Source organism: Panthera tigris, chromosome X (assembly GCF_018350195.1).
Source record: "Panthera tigris isolate Pti1 chromosome X, P.tigris_Pti1_mat1.1, whole genome shotgun sequence".
Classification (NCBI taxonomy): Eukaryota; Metazoa; Chordata; class Mammalia; order Carnivora; family Felidae; genus Panthera; species Panthera tigris.
The window spans coordinates 79,810,332-79,830,030 of record NC_056677.1 but is presented as its reverse complement, the minus strand read 5'-3'; positions in this window follow the sequence as shown (position 1 = coordinate 79,830,030).

Genomic DNA, 19,699 nt, shown 5'->3' with positions numbered 1-19,699 from the left:
TAAATGGATGCTGACATCCCATACTATGAACCTCAATTGGTAACACCAGATTAAATTTATGATTGTAATTAATTGAGAAAAGCTGCTACCATCTCTAGCCGTGCTGGTAGTAGTTTTTAGAGATGATGGAAGCTGGGGTCTCCCAAGTACTGAGGCTCTGTCTTGTCCAGATTGTTCTAGTTAACAGATTATTAGTTTGCACTTTGCTTCTTATTTCTCCAAACTCTTTTCCTTCCTTCTAGTTTTAGAAGTCTGTTTTTCTAGACAATGTAATAGTATCTAATATAACCTACCAATGAATTCATTTTTTTTAATTTTTTAAGATAGCTAGAGACTATGAGAATGAGAGATACTATATCATGTTACCAAATGTCCCTGCACTAATTATACTTGACAAACTCCAGAGCACATTTCCTGGAGGTTTCAGGAACCCACCGTGCCTAATTTAACACTTAAGAAGAGGTCGATACATTCTACATAAAAAAGGGATTTTTAAATTTACCAAACACAATATTATTGTTTACATTTCAAGAATGATATTTTTTTTCCAGAAGAGAGAGTGTAGAAAGTATTTGGTAATGTGTAATGGATGTATCTTGAAATACAGGACATGAGCTTTAGAAACATATAGTTTTGAGTATTAATTTTTGTCCTACTATTTGACACCTGTGTGCCCTAGGTAAGTTACTTAAGATTTTTTACCTGTGAAAAGAAAATCATAAGAAATGTGGGGATTATCTGATATATTAAATATTACATTGCAACAAGCACAAAACCTAGAACATAATTTTCATTTAATTAATAATTATTGATTTGCGCTTGGAAAGATGGTGGAGTAGGAGGAATCTAAGTTCACTCTATCCCACATTTACAACTAAATACAACTCACATCTGAGTAAGTCAACTGGAGGGCAATATGAAGATTTTCAGAACAAACTCCACAACAAAATGTAGAGAAGAAGCCACATCTGAGAGATTAGGGTGAGCAGAAATGGTGGTTGGGGCTGCTCAGGAGGGGAAGAGTTGTGGGCAAGGAAAAGGGAAAGCACCAGGGAGCCAACACAGAGAAGATGAATCCCCATAATCTCTGGCTTTGGAAATCAGAGGAGCTGAATTCCGTGTTTTTATAACCAAAGCCTGGAGATTTAAGAGTCAGCTGACTCAACACTGGGCAAGCCAGGAGAGCCAGTGATAGCTGGTTCTCCAATCTTAGAGAGCAGCCCACAATGAGGCAACATAGAAGCAACAGTTTGCACAATGATTGCAGTAAATGGGAGGAAGATACACACACACACACACACACACACACACACAGTATATATATATATATATATACTGATTTGGGTGCAACTTGGGAGAATTTTCTGGGAACAAAGGAAGTGGCAGGTGCCTTTTTCCTCCCCTTCCTTGGCATAAACACAAGGCCACCTGCCAGAGGCATCCCAGCACAGATACTTGCTACCTAACCTGCTAGCAGTGTGCCCCCACCCACATGTTCTCCTGAGGACTTTTCCACTCCAAGCCTGCTGGCCTCAACCCTGGTCTCAGTGTAAATTTTGGTAATGTCATGCAAACACATGTGCCCTGTGCAGCTGCCATGCACACAGTGTGCATCCCCAGCAACTGCCTCCTCTGTGCACACACCCCTGGCCACCCCTACCTCATCCACATGCTATAAACCCAGCAGCCACAGTGCTTCAGGGGATTCAGCCTAGGTCTAGCCACTAAGCTCAAATTTTAGTAACACTGCTGCCCCACACCCACAGAGCCAACCTGCCTGGGACCCACTAACACCACAGAAAAAAAAAAGCACAGCCCATAACAGGCGGAGAGTCAGCTCAGACAACTGGACTTAAAGAAAAAATGACTTAGACACAACAACAGGATATAAGAAAGGCACATAGGAGACTCCCTTGAAGTGCGAGGTTCTGGGGAACAGGGGACACTGCACTGCTAGGCACTATAGGAACTCTTGTTCATAAAACCACTACTTTCAAGAACAGAAGACACATCTGACTTTCCTAACACAGAGAAACAGACATGCAGAGGTGGAAAAATGAGGAGATAGAAGAATATGTCCCAAATGAAAGAACAGGAAAATATTACAGTAGGACATCTAAGCAGAAGAAAAATAAGTAGTATGCCTGGTAGATAATTTAAAGTAACAATTCTGGGCACCTGGGTGGTTCAGTTGGTTAAGCATCTGACTCTTGATTTTGGCTCAGGTCATGATCTCATAGTTCATGGGTTCGAGCTCTACATGGGGCTCTGTGCTGACAATGTGGAACCTGCTTGGGGTTCTCTGTCTACTCCTCCACTACTCAAGATCATGTTCTCTCACTCTCTCTCCAAATAAATACACTTTAAAAATCTTAATAAAAAATTGAGTAATGATCCTAAAGATAACTCACTGAACTTCAGAAAAGGGTGGGGAACATCAGTAAGACCCTGGACAAAGAGATAAAATATAATATATCAGAGATGAGAAACCCAATAAGTAAAATAGAAAATACAATACATGGAGTAAATACTAAGCTACAGGAAACAGAGGAACATATCAGTGACCTGGAGGACAAAGTAATGGAAAGCAATGAATCTCAACGGCTGAGAGATAAACAAATACTGCATAATGAGAATACACTTACAGAACTCAGCAACACCATCAAGCATAATAACATTCACACTGTAGGGATCCCAGAAGAAGAGAGAGAAAAGGGGCAGAAAATGCATTTAAAAAAAATACTAGTTGAAAACTTCCCGAATTTAGGGAGGGAAACAGAGATCCATTTTCAGGAGGCAGAGATTTTAAACAAATTCAATGCAAAGCTGTCCACACCATGACATGTAGTAATTAAGATGGCAAAAAAAAAAAAAAAAAAAAAAACAGAGGAAGAAGTCTTAAAGGTTCCAAGAGAAAAGAAGACAATTACATACAAAGGAAACTTCAGAAGGCAAAGCTGTTTTTTTAGCAAAACTTTGCATGCAAGAAACAAGTGGCATGATATATTTAAAGTGCTGAAAAAAAAAATGAAGCTAAGAATACTCTAACCAGCAAGACAATCATTCAAAATAGAAGGAGAAATAAAGGATTTCCCAAACAAAGAAAAGAATTAATGACCACTAAACCAGCCCTACAAGAAATGTTAAGGGGGACTCTGTGAGTGGAAAGACAAAGCCACAAGTAAGAATAAGAAAAATAGGAAGGACAAAAGCATAAATACATAAATAAATAAATAAATAAATAAATAAATTGTTATACCTGCAAAAATCAGTCAAGACAAACAAAGTTAGAGTATAAAATATGATACCAAATATTTGGCACATGGAGAAGAGAGGACTAAAGAATGAGTTCAAAATTAAGTGATTATCAACTTCATATAGACTGCTATATGCCAAAGATGTTATATATAAGCCAAATGGTAACCACAACCAAAAAACCAGTTATAGAAATGCAAAAGATAAAGAGTAAGGAATCTAAATATATCACTAAAGAAACCCAGCAAACCACTAAAGGGAGATAGAGAAGAAAAGATCAGAGAAAAACTACAAAAACAACCAAAACACATAACAAAATGACAATAAATACATGTCTATCAATAATTAGTTTGAATGTAAATGAACTAAATGCTGCAACCAAATTGATAGGATGACAGAGTGTACATAAAAAAAGACCCACCTCACAAAGACTCAATTCACACCTAAATAAACTTGCAGATTGAAAATGAAGGGATGAAACAACATTTATCATGTAAATGAATGTCAGAAAAAAGCTGTAGTAGCAATTCTTATATCAGACAAAATAGACTTTTAAACTAAGTCTGGAAAAGGAGACAAAGAAGGACACTGTATAATAATAAAGGGAACAGCCCAACAAGAAGATATAGCAAATGTAAATACTCATGTACCCAAAATGGAAGCACCCCAATACACAAAACAGTTAATAACAAACAAAGTAACTAATTGATAGTAATACAGTAATAGTAGGGGACTTTAATACCCAATTTACATTAATGGACAGATAATCCAAACAAGGAAACACACTGGACCAGATGTATTTGACAGATATATTCAGAACATTCCATCCTAAAACAACAGAATGCCCATTCCTTTCAAGTGCACATGGAACTTTTTCCTGAATAAATCATATATTAGATGTCAAAACAAGTCTCAACAAATTCACACAGATCAAAGCCATACCCTGCATCTTTTCTGACCTCAGTGCTGTGAAACTAGAAATCAACCACAGGAAAAAACTGGAAAGACTGCCAATAAATGGATGTTAAATAACATGCTACTAAACAATGAATGGGTCACTTAGGAAACCAAATAAATCAAAATTTACATATAAATAAATGAGAATGAAAACACAATGGTCCAAAATCTGTGGGGTGCAGCTTTAAGGGAGTGTGGGAAAATGGCAGAGTAGGAGGACCCTGAGCTCATCCCATCCCATGTTCACAACTAGATATCATCCACATACAAATCAGCAAACCAGAGAGCAATCTGAAGACTGCCAGAAGAAACTCTACCAGTAAATATAGAGAAGAAGCTGCATCTGAAAGGTTAAGAAGGTCAGAAAGGCAGAGGGAGGCTGCCCACAGGAGGGAGGGAGCTGTGCACGTGGAGAGGGCAGAGAAATGGGCCCTCACACCAGGAACCTCACATAGGAAAGCCATAAAGTTTGGCTTTAAAAGCCAGAGGGGTTGAATTCCATGAGTTTATAAAACCAGCGGGACTTGGAACCAGGAGCATTCAAAGTCAGCTGACTAAGCAACCCAGAAGGGCCATGATAGCTGGGTCCCTGCTGTTAAAGAGACAGCAGTCTGCACAGACAGGCAACACATAAATGACATTTTATACAACACTTGGGGCAGTGGGAAGACAGATATGTTTATACTGATTTTGGAGCATGCTGGGGGAGTACTCAGAAACCGAGGGATCTGGCAGGTGCCATTTTTCTCTCCTATCCCCAGCATAAACACAGGGCTATCTGCAAGAGGGCAGGCTACTTAACCCATAGCCAGTGCACTATGCCCATGATTTCTCCTGAGGACTTTCCCACTCCAAGCCTGCTAGCCTCAGCCCTGGGGTTAGGGCAAATTTTGTTAAAGCCATGTTCATGTGCTACCCAGCCACTTGGTACACAGGTACCACTTTGTGCCACAATAAGCCACCACACCCCACATATCTGCCACACCGCCCTGAGCTACCACCCCTGCATGTTGCACCCTGCTGACATGCTAAGCCCATATGCACACTCCAAGCCACTATTGTACACTGGAGTCAGGCTTGCACCCCTATCCACCCCAGTGCACAAGCTCCAGCCACTACAGAACTTCAGGGGATCCAGTATAGGACTAGAGCCCTGGGGTAAATTTTGCTAAAATCAGTGCTCTGTTCCCAAGTTCCCCGGTGGGGATGCTCCTTCAAACCTGACTTGTTTGGGTCCCATTAAAACCACAGAGAGAAAGCAGAGACCACAACAGACAGAGAATCAATGCAGACAACTAAACTGAAAGGAAAAATAATTCAGGCACAACAGTAGGGTGTAAACACACACATAGGACACACTCCTGAAGGGCCACATCCTGGTGAACTGGAGACACTACACTCTAGGGCACACCAGAACCTCTTCCTTATAAAGTCAACACTTTCTCTTTTTTTTTTAAGTTTTTCCTTTTTTTTAAAGGAATGTCTACACCCAATTTGGGGCTCAAAATCATGACCCAAGTTCAAGACTTTCATGCTCTTCTGTCTGAGCCAACCAGATGCATCCTTAAAAAAAGTTTTATTTTAAATTCACTAATTTCAAGAGCAGAAGATAGGGCTGACTTCCTTAACACAGAGAAACAGACACAAAAAGTAGACAAAATGAGGAGACAGAGAAATTTATTCCAAATTAAAGAAAAGGATAAGGCTATGGCCAGAGATCTAAGCAAAACAGACATAAATAACATGCCTGATAGAGAATTTAAAGCAATGATCATAAGGATATTCACTGGACTTGAGAAGAGAGTGGAAGCAATCAGTGAGAGTCTTAACACAGATATAAGGAATAACATAGCAGAGATAAAGAGCTCAATAAAGGAAATGAGAAGCATGCTTGTTGGAATGAATAACAGGATAGAAGAAGCAGAGGAATGAATTAGTGACCTAGAAGACAGAGTAATGCAAAGTAATCAAGCTGAACAAAAGAGACAAAAAATAATTATGCAAAATGAGAATAGACTTAGGGAAGTTAGTGGCTCTTTCAACATAACACTTGTACTACAGGAGCCAAGGAAGAAGAGAGAAGGGGGAAGAAAATGTATTTAAAGAAATAATAACTGAAAACTTCCCTTATCTAGGGAAGGAAACAGATATCCAGATGAGGTACAGAGAATTCCCATCAAAATCAACAAAAGGAGACTCACTCCAAGACATACTGCAATTAAAGTAACAAAACCCAGTGGTAAATAAAAAAAAATTAATAGCTACAAGAAAAGCCATTAACTTATAAGGGAAAACCCATAAGACTAGCAGGTGATTCTTCAACAGAAACTTTGAAAACCAAAGGGAATGGCATGATATATTAGAAGTACTGGATGGGAAAAAAATCTGCAACAAGAATACTTATGCAGTAAAGCTATCATTCAGAATAGAAGAAGAGATAGAGTTTCCTAGACAAACAAAAACTTAGAGTTCATGACCACTAAACCACCTCTAATAGAAACATTAAAGGTGACTCTTGGAGTAGAAAGGGAAGACCAAATATGACATTATAAAGGTAGGAAACATAAAAGCAGTGAAAGTAAATTTTCTATAAAAAAATAAGTCAAGGAACTAACAAAAAAGAAGATATAAAATAGAATAATATACACCTAAAATGTGGGGAGGAGAAAAGATGGGTTCAAACTTAATGAACATCAACTTAATATAGGTAGCCATACCTGAAAAGATTATATAAAAATGTAATAGTAACCACATAACAGAAACCACTAATAAATATGCAAAGAATAAAAAGGAAGAAGTCCAAATATATCACTAAAAAATCAGCAAACCATGAGAGAAAGATAAAAAATTACCAAAGTAAATCTTCAGAAACAATCAAACCAAGTAATAAAATGGTAATAAATATATATCTATCAATAATTAGTTTGAATGCAAATGAACCAAATACTCCAATAAAAAGGCACAAGTGACAGGGGCACCTAGGTGGCTCAAACAGTTAAGTGTAAGACTCTTGATCTCAGCTGAGGCCTTGATCTCAGGGTTGTGAGTCAAGCCCCACATTGAGCTCTGCATTGGGTGTGAAGCCTACTTAAATGGGTAAGGAGCATTAAGGAATCTACTCCTGAAATCATTGTTGCAATATATGCTAACTAACTTTGATGTAAATTTAAAAAATAAATTAAATAAAAATTAAAAAAAGAAAAGACACAGAATGACAGAATAGATTAAAAACAAGACCCATCTATATGCTGCGTACAAAAGACACATTTTATACCTAAAGACACCTACAGATAGAAAGTGAGGGGATGCAGAAACATCTATCATGCAAATGGATATCAAAAGAAAGACGGAGTAAAATTATATATCAGAAAAACAGCCTCTAAAACAAAGACTAACAAGAGACAAAGGAGGACATGATATAACAATAAAGGGAAAAATCCAACAAGAAGATATAACAAATATAAATATTTATGCGCCCAAAATGGAAGCACCCAAATACAAAAAAACAAACAAACCAACAAACCTAATAACTGACATAAATGAACTAATTGATAATGACACAATAATAATAAGGGACTTTAACACCCTAGTTACATCAATGGACAGACCATCTAAACAGAAAATAAACAAGGAAACAATGGCTTTTAATGACACACTGGACCAGATTAATTTAAGAAATATAGTCAGAACATTCTCTCCTAAAACAGTAGAATACACATTAATTTCAAGTGTACATGGAACATTCTCCAGAATAGATCACAAAACAAACCTCAACAAATTCAAGTATATCAAAGTCATACAATGCACCTATAAACAACAACACTATGAAACTAGAAATAAACGATAAGAAGAAATGTGGAAAGACCACAAGTATATGAAGGTTAAATAACATGCCAGTAAACAATGAGAAGCTCAACCAGGAAATAAAAAAAGAAAAATAAAAGTGCATAGAAACAAATGAAAATGCAAACATGACAGTACAAAACCTTTGGGATGCAGCAAAAGTGGTCATAAGAGGGAACTTTATAGCAACAAGGGATACCTCAAGAAGCAAGAAACATCTCACATAAACAACTTAACCTTATATGTAAACGAGCTAGAAAAAGGACAAACAAAACCTAAACCAACAGAAGAAAGGAAATAATAAATATTAGAGGAGAAATAAATGATATAGAAACTAAAACAAACAAACAAACAATAGAACAAATCACTAAAGCCAGGAGTTCATTCTTTGGGGAAAAATCAATAAAATTATAAACCTCTAGCAAGACATATCAAGAAAAAAAGAAATGTCTCAAAGAAATAAAATCAGAAATGAAAGAGGAGAAAGAAATAGCAATATCACATAAATACAAATAATTATAAGAAAACATTATGAAAAACTGTATACCAACAAATTGAACAGTGTAGAAGAAATGGATAAATTTCTAGAAACAAGTAAACTACCAAAATTTGAACAAGAAGAAAAAGAAAATTTGAATAGATCAATAACCAGGAAATAAATAGAATCAGTAAAAAAAATCCCAAAAAACAAAAAAGTCCAGGACTACATGGCTTCACAGGGTAAGTATACCAAATATTTAAAGAAGAGTCAATACCTATTCTTCCTATTCCAAAAAATAGAAAAGGAAGGTAAACTTATTAATTCATTCTATGAGTCCAGAACTATCCTAATACTGAAATGGGATAAGGACACCACTGAAAAGAAAACTTTGGGCCAATATCCTTGATGAATAGAGTTGCAAAAATCCTCAATAAAATACTAGTAAACCAAACTCAGCAATATGTTTAAAAAATAATTCACAAAATCAAGTAGGATGTATTCCTAGGTTGCAAATGCAGTTCAATATTTGCAAATCAATCAACATGATACACCACATTAATAACAGGAAGTAGATTCATAAAAAGCATTTGACAAATACAATATCCATTTGAGAAAAAACCTTAACAAAGCAGGTTTAGAGGAAACGTGTCAACATAGGGAAGGCTATTTATGAAAAATCCACAGCTCATATCTTCCTCAATAACAAAAAAAAACTGAGAGGACATCCTCTAAAGTCTGGAACAAGACAAGTGTGTCCACTCTTACTGTTTTTATTCAACATACTACTGGAGGTCCTAGCCACAGCTACAGACAACAAGAAGTAATAAATGCATCCAAATTCATAAGAAAGAAACTAAAGTTTCACTATTTCCAAAAGACATGACACTATGTATACAAAACCCAAAAAAGTCCACCAAAAAGCGACTAGAACTGATGCATGAATTGAGTGAAGTTTCAGAACACAACATCAAAGTAAAGAAATCTGATGCATTTTTATACACCAATAATGAAGCAGCTGAAAATAAATTACGAAAATACTCTCATTTACAATGCACCAAAAATAAGATGTCTAGGAATAAAACTAACCAAAGTGGCTAAAGAACTGTACTCTGAAAGCTGTAAAACACTGATGAAAGAAATTGAAGATGACAGAAAGAAATGGAAAGACATTTCATGTTCATAGATTGGAAGAACAAATATTGTTAAAATATCTATACTACCAAAGGAAATCTACACATTTACTTCAATCCCTATCAAGATACCAACAGAATTATTCACAGAAGTGGAACAAACAATTCTAAAATTTATATAGCATCACAAAAGTCCCTGGCACAAAAACAGACACTCAGATCAATGGAACAGAATAGAGAACCCAGAAATGGATGCACAAACGTATGGCCAACTAATCTTTGACAAAGCAGGAAAGGATATCCAATGGAATAAAGACAGTCTCTTCAGCAAGCGGTGTTGGGAAAACTGGACAGCAACATGCAGAAAAATGAACCTGGAGCACTTTCTTACACCATACACAAAAATAAACTCAAAGTGGATGAAAGACCTAAAAGTAAGACAGGAAACCATCAAAATCCTCGAGAAAGCAGGCAAAAACCTCTTTGATCTTGGTCACAGCAACTTCGTACTCAACACGTCTTTGGAGGCAAGGAAAAAAAAACCAAAATGAACTATTGGGACCTCATAAAAATAAAAAGCTTTTGCACAGCGAAGGAAACAATCAGCAAAACTAAAAGGCAACCGACAGAATGGGAGAAGATATTTTCAAACGACATATCAGATAAAGGGTTTGTATCCAAAATCTCTAAAGAACTTATCAAACTCAACATCCAAAAAACAAAGAATCCAGTGAAGAAATGGGCAAAAGATATGAATAAACACTTTCCAAAAAAGACATCCAGATGGCCAACTGACACATGAGTCATCATGGAAATACAAATCAAAACCACAATGAGATACTACCTTACACCTGTCAGAATGGCTAACATTAACAACTCAGGCAACAACAGATGTTGGTGAGGATGCAGACAGAGTATCTCTTTTGCATTGCTTGTGGGAATGCAAGCTTGTGCAGCCCCTCTGGTAAACAGTATGGAGGTTCCTCAGAAAATTAAAAATGGAACTACCCTTGGGGTGCCTGGGTGGCTCAGTTGGTTGGGGGTCCAACTTCAGCTCAGGTCATGATCTCATGGTCGGGCTCTGTGCCGACAGCTCAGAGCCTGGAGCCTGCTTCGGATTCTGTGTCTCCCTCTCTCTCTCTGCCCCTCCCCTGCTCATGCTCTGTCTCTCTCACTCTCAAAAACGAATAAATGTTAAAAAAAATAGAACTACCCTATGACCCAGCAATTGCACTACTAGGTATTTATCCAAGGGATACAGGTATGATGTTCCAAAGGGACATATGCACCTCAATGTTTATAGCTGCACTATGAACAATAGCCAAAGTATGGAAAGAGGCAAATGTCCATCAATGGATAAATGGATAAAGAAGATATGGTATATATGTACAATGGAATATTACTCTGAAACCAAAAAGAATGAAATCTTGCCAATTGCAACTACGTGGATGGAACTAGAGGTTATTATGCTAAGCGAAATTAGTCAGAGAAAGACAAATATCATATGACTTCACTCATATGGGGACTTTAAGACACAGAACAGATGAACATAAGGGAAGAGAAGCAAAAATAATATAAAAACCGGGGTGGGGGACAAAACATAACAGACTCTTAAATATGGAGAACAAACAGAGGGTTACTGGAGGGGTTGTGGGAGGGGGAATGGGCTAAATGGGTAAGGAGCATTAAGGAATATACTCCTGAAATCATTGTTGCACTATATGCTAACTAATTCGGATATAAATTAAAAAAAAAAAAGAATCACAGAAGTCACTGAATAGTCAAGGCAATCTTAAAAAGGAAAGCAAAACTGCAGGTATCACAATTCTGGACTTCAAGTTATATTACAAAGCTGTAGTAATAAAAATCATATAGTACTGGCACAAAAATATAGACACATAGATTAATAGAACAGAATAGAAAACCCAGGAATGGACCCATAATTATATGGCCAATTAATCTTTGACAAAGCAGGAAAGAATATCCAATAGGAAAAAGACAGTCTTTCTGTCCAGAAACAGAAACATGCAATAGAAAGAAACTGCACCACTTGCTTATACCATATACAAAAATGAATTCAATATGGATTAAAGACCTAAATGTGAGACATGACACTATAAAAATCCTAGAATAGAACATAGCAACATCTTTGACATCAGCCTTAGAAACTTTTTTTGTGGATACTAAAGCAAAAATAAACTATTCTATCTATATCAAAATGAAAAATTTATGCACAATCTATGGAATGGGAGAACATATTTGCAAATGACGTATCTGATAAAAGATTAGTATTCAAAGTATATAAGGAACAGACACAACTCAACACAACCAAAACAAATAAACCAATTAAAAATGGGCAGAAGTAATGAACAGGCACTTTTCCAAAGAAGACATCCAGATGGGAACAGATGAATGAAAAGGTGTTCATCATCACTTACCATCATGCAATTGCAAATCAAAATTACAATGAGATATGACTCCACACCTGTAAGAATGGCTAACATAAACACACACACACAGACACACACACACACACACACACACAAGAAACAACAGGTGATGAAAAAAAGGAATTTCCTTTCATCGTTTGTGGAAATGAAAATTGGTATAGCCACTGTGAAATACAATATGCAGGTTCCTCAAAAAGTTAAAATAGCTTTATAAAATCCTGCAATTGCTCTACTAGGTATTTGCCCAAAGTAAACAAAAATACTAATTCAAAAGTATACGTATACCCTGATAGGTATAGCAGCATTATCTACAATAGCCAAATTATTGAAGCCGCTGAAGTGTTTATAGATAGATGAATAGATAAAGAATGTGTTGTATATATAATGGAATATTTTTTAGCCATAAAAAATAAAATTTTGCCATTTGCAACAATGTGGGTGGATCTAGAGAGTATAATCTTAAGTGAAGTAGATCTGTCAGAGAAAGACAAACACCATCTGATGTCACTCATGTGGAACTTAAGACAAAATGAGAACAAAATGAGAAAGGGGGAGAGAAAGAGAGTGAGACAGAAACAAAGAAACAGACTCTTAAATACAGAGAACAAACTGATGGTTACAAGAAGGGAGGTGGGTAGAGGATGGGTGAAAGAAGTGACAGGGATTAAGGGATGACTTGTAGTGATGAACACAGGTGATGTATGGACTTGTTCAATGTGTGTATTGTACACCTGAAATTAATATAATTGTTCAATCTCTATATTGTACACCTGAAATTAATATAACCGTGTATGTTAACTCCCAGCAAACAAAAGTCCAGGAACTGAAGGCTTCACAGGCAAATTCCACCAAACATAAAAAAAAAAAAAAAAGACTTAATACCTATTTTCATCAAACTCTTCCAAAATACAGAAGAAGGCCGGTATCACCCTGATACAAAAGCCAGAAAAAATCCACCACAAAAAAGACAACTACAGGCCAATATGTCCAATTATCTCAGATGCAAAAGTCCTCAACAAAATGCTAGCAAACCGAATTCAACAATAAATTTTTAAAAAGTCACCGTGATCACCTGGGATTTATTTCCAAAATGCAAGTATGGTTCAATATTTGCAAATTGTCAACATGATACATCACATCAAGAAGAGAAAGGATAAAAAAAAACACATGATAATTTCAACTGACGTATTTGACAAAGTACAGCATCAGTTCATGATAAAAGCCCTCAATAAAGTATGTTTAAAAGGAACACACCTCAACATAATGGTCGTATATGAAAAAGCCACAGCTAACATCATCCTAATGGGAAAAAACTGAGAGCTTTCCCCTTAAAATCAGGAATAAAATAAGGATGCCAATACTCACCACTTTTAATCAACATATTATTGAAATCCTAGTCACAGAAATCAACAACAAAGAAATGAAAGTTATCCAGATTAGTAAGGAAGAAGTAAAGATTTCACTATTTGCAAATGGCATGATACTATATACATTAAATCTGAAAGACTCCATCAAAAAAAAAAAACTACTAAAACTGGTAAGTGAATTCAGTAAAGTTTTACTATACAAAATCAATGTGCAGAAATCTATTGCATGTCTATGCATAAATAATGAAGCAGTAGAAAGAGAAATTAAGATAACAATCCCATTTATACATGTACCCAAAACAATAAGATACATAGGGATAAATCTACCCAAAAAGGTGAAAGACGTGTACTCTGAAAACCAGAAAATATTGGTGAAGTAAATTAAAGATGACACAAAGAAATGGAAAGACACTTCATGCTCATGGATTGGAAGAACAAATATTACTAAAATGTCTATACTACCCAATGTGATCTATATATTTAATGTAATAGCTATCAAAACACCAATAGCAATTTTTACAGAACTAGAAAAAACAATCCTAAAATTCATATGGAACCACAAAAAATATAACCAAAGCATTTTTGAAAAAGAAAAGCAAAGATGGAGGTATTACAATTCCAGGCTTCAAGATATATTATGAAGTTTTAATAATTAAAGCAGTATAGTAGTGACACAAAAATAGACAATCAATAGAACAGAATAGAAAACCCAGAAATAAGACTGTAATTATATGGTCAATTAGTCTTCAACAAAGCAGGACAGAATATTCAACAGGAAAAAGGCAGTCTTTTCAACAAATTGTGTTGGGAAAACTGGTCAGCTACAGCAAAGGAATGAAACTGGAACACTTTCTTACAACATACACAAACATAAATTCAAATGGTTTAAAGATGTAAATATGGGACCTAAATCAATGAAAATCCTGGACTAAAGCACAGTCAGTAATTTCTCTGATGTTGGCCATGCAAATTCTTTCTGGATATGTCTCCTGTGGCAAGGGAAACAAAAACAAAAGTAAATAAACTATTGGGACTTCATCAGAATAAAAAGCTTCTGCACAGCAAAAGAAACAATCAACAAAAGTAAAAGCCGAACTACAGAAGATTTTTGCAAATGACATATCCAATAAAGGGTTAGTAACCAAAATATATGAAAAACGGATAAAATCCAACATGCAAAAACAAATAATCCAATTAAAAATGGGCAGAAGATATGAACAGACATTTCTCAAAAGAAGACATACAGATGGTCAACATACACGTGAAAGGATGGTCATCATCACTTACTATCAGGGAAATGCAAATAAAAACGACACTGCCATATTACTTCACACCTGTCACGATGGCTAAAATTAAAAAACACACACAAAAAATAACAAGTGTTGGCAACAATATGGGGGGAAAGGAACCCTCTTGCACTGTTGGTAGGAATGAAAACTGGTATAGCCATTGTAGAAAACAGTATGGAGTTTCCTCAAAAAGTTAAAAGTAGAACTACCCTATGATCCGGTAATTCAACTACTGGGCTTACAAACAAACAAAGAAAAAAACACAAAAATACGAATTCAAAAGGATATATGCACACCTATGTTTATTGCAGCGTTATCTACAATAGCCAAATCATGGAAGCAGCCAAAGTTTCCACTGATACATTAATGTATAAAAACTATGTGGCATATAAATTTATGGCTGAGTTTATTCAGCCATAAAAGAGATGGAGCTAGAGAGTATAATGTTCTGTGAAATAAATCAGTTAGAGAAAAACAAATGCCATATGATTTCATTCATATGTGGAATTTAAGAAACAAAACAAATGAGGAACTGAAAAAAGAATAAACAAGAGAGAGAGAGACAAACCAAGAAACAGACTGTTAAGTACAGAGAACAAACCTATGGTTACAAGAGAAGAGGGGGTGTGCAGATGGGTGACACAGATGGTCAGAATTAAGGACCACAATTGTGAAGAGCACTGGGTGATGTATGGAAATTTGAATCACTATATTGTAGAACTGAAACTAATATAACACTTTATGTTAATTATACTGGAATTAAATTTAAAAATTATTATTATAGTTCAACATTTATTGAGTGCTTTCTGTGAATCGGGAACTGTGATGCTCTATATATGTTATAAATGCAAATACTCTTCAAAACTGTGAATCAAGTACTGTTTTTATTCCCATTTTACAGATGAGAAGTAAGGAAAGTGAAGCACAACATAATTACACAACATTCTGAAGGTCACACAGCAACAATTCCATCCCTTCCATTTTTCAGATTAAATTTGTGTCTCTTTCCTCTTCATGTATTCTTTTTATTTTATCCTTCAAGTTTCAATTCTTGTTTGTTTTATCCTCTTAACTGCAGGGTCATTGGCTAATAATTTATAAATAATTCCAATATAATTTGTGAGTAAAGCCAGGGACAAGTTATCTAGCTCTCAGTGTCTTTTTCAATGACATAACCAAAATATTCCTGTACATCCCCTTCATTGGAAATATCATCATGTAAACCTGAGATATAATTTTCAATTTGGGGATAACCAAATTATCTTTTGATACATCTTTTGAATGCCACTTGTAAAACATATTACCCTCAGGTTAAGAGAAAGTAAAAAGGGACTCCTTTAGAAAAGCTGATGTTCTCAGTGAAACAAAGTTGATGTGTCCCAGTCTTATTCTTGAGTGAGCAAATATTTTCTCTAGGCAAAAAGACCTATCATCTCTGGTCTAATGTTACATTCAGGCAGAAGGAAGGATCCCAAAGGCTATTTTTCCAGATTAGATTTTTAGCATGTGACCATGGACACTGCTGACATACCTGGATAAACACCTTGTGGCAGAGACAAGCAATGACACTGCTGGTCATTGGTAACTAATTCACTTCCATTTCATAAGATAATAAAAAAATAAAAGCTGTTCTAAAAACAGAGGGATTTGGAGCTGGCTTGGTACTAGGCCCTATTGGTATGCTCATAAATCAGTGTTATTTCTTCTCTTGGGTATAAGCCCATTCTGAAATCCATGCCACCTGTTGTTGCTGCTCCTTTCTATTTAAGCTTCTGTTTTTGTAAAGAGTGTGACGAGCTTTGATTGACAAGCACTTTTACTTTTTTTGTAATTTTGTAACATTTATTCTTTAAAATTTTTTATCTTTATTTTTGAGACACACACACACAGAGTGCGAGCAGGGAGGAACAGCAAGAGAGGTAGACACTGAATACGAAGCAGACTCCAGGGTCTGAGCTGTCAGCGCAGAGCCTGACACAGGGCTCGAACTCAGGAACTGTGAGATAATGACCTGAGCCAAAGTCAGACGCCCAAGCGACATTTCCAGTGATGCACTGGCATCTAAGGCCACACAATCTGACAGGAGGCTGATTACAAATTCACACCCAAATGCATCCTAGAAATTGGATTACACAAATATCAGCAAGTGACACTTTTTCCCAACCCTTCATTCATTTTATAAGTACTCATTGGGAAATACTTCTAAATATTTTAGACAAATGCATACTTCTTGAATAATAAAATTGTACTTTCTTTGATTACATAGTTATTTTAAAATTTATTTACCAAAATATTTTCACCACCTACTAAGAGTTGTATGTAGCACATGCAGAATCTAGGCTATATACATCTTTTTTTTTGAGAAAAGTTTATTTTATTTTTAAATATAAATTATTGTCAATTGGTTTCCATGAAACACCCAGTGCTCATCCCAACAAGTGCCCTCCTCCATGCCCATCACCCAGTTTCCCTCTCCCCCACCCCACATCAAACCTTAGTTTGTTCTCAGTCCCTAAGAGTCTCTAATTGTTTGCCTCCCTCCCTTTCTGTAACTTTTTTCCCCTTCCCCTCTCCCATGGTCTTCTGTTAAGTTTCTCAACATCCACATATAAGTGAAAACATATGGTATTTGTCTTTCTCTGTTGGGCTTATTTCACTTTGCATAATACCCTCCAGTTCCATCCAAGTTGCTACAAAAGACCAGATTTCATTCTTTCTCATTGCCAAGTAGTATTCAATTGTATATATAAACCACATCTTCTTTACACATTCATCAGTTCATGGACATTTAGGCTCTTTCCATAATTTGGCTATCGTGGAAAGTGCTACTATAAACATTGGGTAAATGTGCCCCTATGCATCAGAGCTCCTGTATTCTTTGGGTAAATTCCTAGCAGTGCTATTGCTGGGTCATAGGGTAGTTCTATTTTTAACATTTTGAGGGACCTCCACACTGTTTTCCAGAGAGGCTGCACCAGTTTGCATTCCCACAGCAGTGCAAGAGTGTCCTCCTTTCTCCACATCCTCTCCAGCATCTATAGTCTCCTCATTTGTTCATTATTAGCCATTCTGACTGGCATGAGGTGATATCTCAGTGTGGTTTTGATTTGTATTTCCCTGATGAGGAGTGACATTGAGCATCTTTTCATGTGCCTGTGGGCCGTTTATATATGTATTATTTGGAAAAGTGTCTATTCATGTCTTCTGACGATTTCTTCACTGGATTATTTGTTTTTCAGCTGTAGAGTTTGGTGAGTTCCTTATAGATTGTAGATACTAGCCCTTTATCGAATATGTCATTTGCAAATATCTTCTCCCATTCTGTTTGTTGCCTTTTAGATTTGTTGATTGTTTCCTTTGCAGTTCATAAGATTTTGTCTTGATGAGGTCCCAAAAGTTCATTTTTGCTTTTAATTCCCTGGACTTTGGGGATGTGTCCAGTAAGAAATTGCTGCAGCTGACGTCAAAGAGTTTTTTCCTGCTTTCTCCTCTAGCCTTTTGAAGGTTTTGTGTCTCACATTCAGGTCCTTCATGCACTTTCAATTTATTTTTGTGTATGGTGTAAGAAAATGGTCTAGTTTCATTCTTCTTCGTGTTGCTGTCCAGTTTTCCCAGCACCATTTGTTAAAGAGACTGTCCTTTTTCCATTGGATACTCTTTCCTGCTTTGTCAAAGATTAGTTAGCCATACTTTTGTTGGTCTAATTCTGGGTTGTCTATTCTATTCCATTGGTCTATATGTCTGCTTTTGTGCCAAAACCATACTATCTTGATGATTACAGCTTTGTAGTAGAGGCTAAAGTCTTGGTTTGAAATGCCTCCTGCTTTGGTTTTTTTCTTCACTATCACTTTGGTTATTTGGGGCTATTTGTGGTTGTGTACAAATTTTAGGATTGTTTGTTCAAGACTTGAGAAGAATGCTGGTGCAATTTTGATTGGGATTTCATTGAATGTGTAGAGTGCTTTGGGTAGTATTGATATATTTTTTAAAATATGAACATTATTGTCAAGTTGGTTTCCATACAACACCCAGGGCTCATCCTAACTGGTGCCCTCCTGAATGCCCATCACCCACCCTCCCCTCCGTCCTGACCCCCCATCAGCCCTCAGTTTATTCTCAGTTTTTAAGACTCTCTTATGGTTTGACTACGTCCCTCTCTAACATGTTTTTTCCTTCCCCTCCCCCATGGTCTTCTGTTAAGTTTCTCAGGATCTACATGAGAGTGAAAACATATGGAATCTGTCTTTCTCTGTATGACTCATTTCATTTAGCATAACACTCTCCAGTTCCATCCACGTTGCTACAAAAGGTCGTATTTCATTCTTTCTCATTTCCACGTAGTATACCACTGTATATATAAACCACGATTTCTTTATCCATTCATCAGTTGATGGACATTTAGGCTCTTTCCACAATTTGGCTATTGTTGAAAGTGCTACTATACACATTCGGGGCACAAATGCCCCTATGCATCAGTACACCAGTATCCCTTGGGGGAAATTCCTAGCAGTGCTATTGCTGGGTCATAAGGTAGATCTATTTTTAATTTTTGAGGAAACTCCACAGTGTTTTTCAGAGCATCTGCACCAGGTGGCGTTCCCACCAACAGTGCAAGAGGGTTCCCGTTTCTCCATATCCTCTCCAGCATCTATAGTCTCCTGATTTGTTCATTTTAGCCACTCTGACTGGCATGAGGTGATATCTCAGTGTGGTTTTGATTTGTATTTCCCTGATGAGGAGCAACGTTTAGCATCTTTTCATGTGTCTGTTGGCCATCTGGATGTCTTCTTTAGAGAAGTGTCTATTCATGTTTTCTGCCCATTTCTTCAATGGATTATTTGTTTTTCAGGTGTGGAGTTTGGAGAGCTATTTATAGATTTTGGATACTAGCCCTTTGTCCGATATGTCATTTGCAAATATCTTTTCC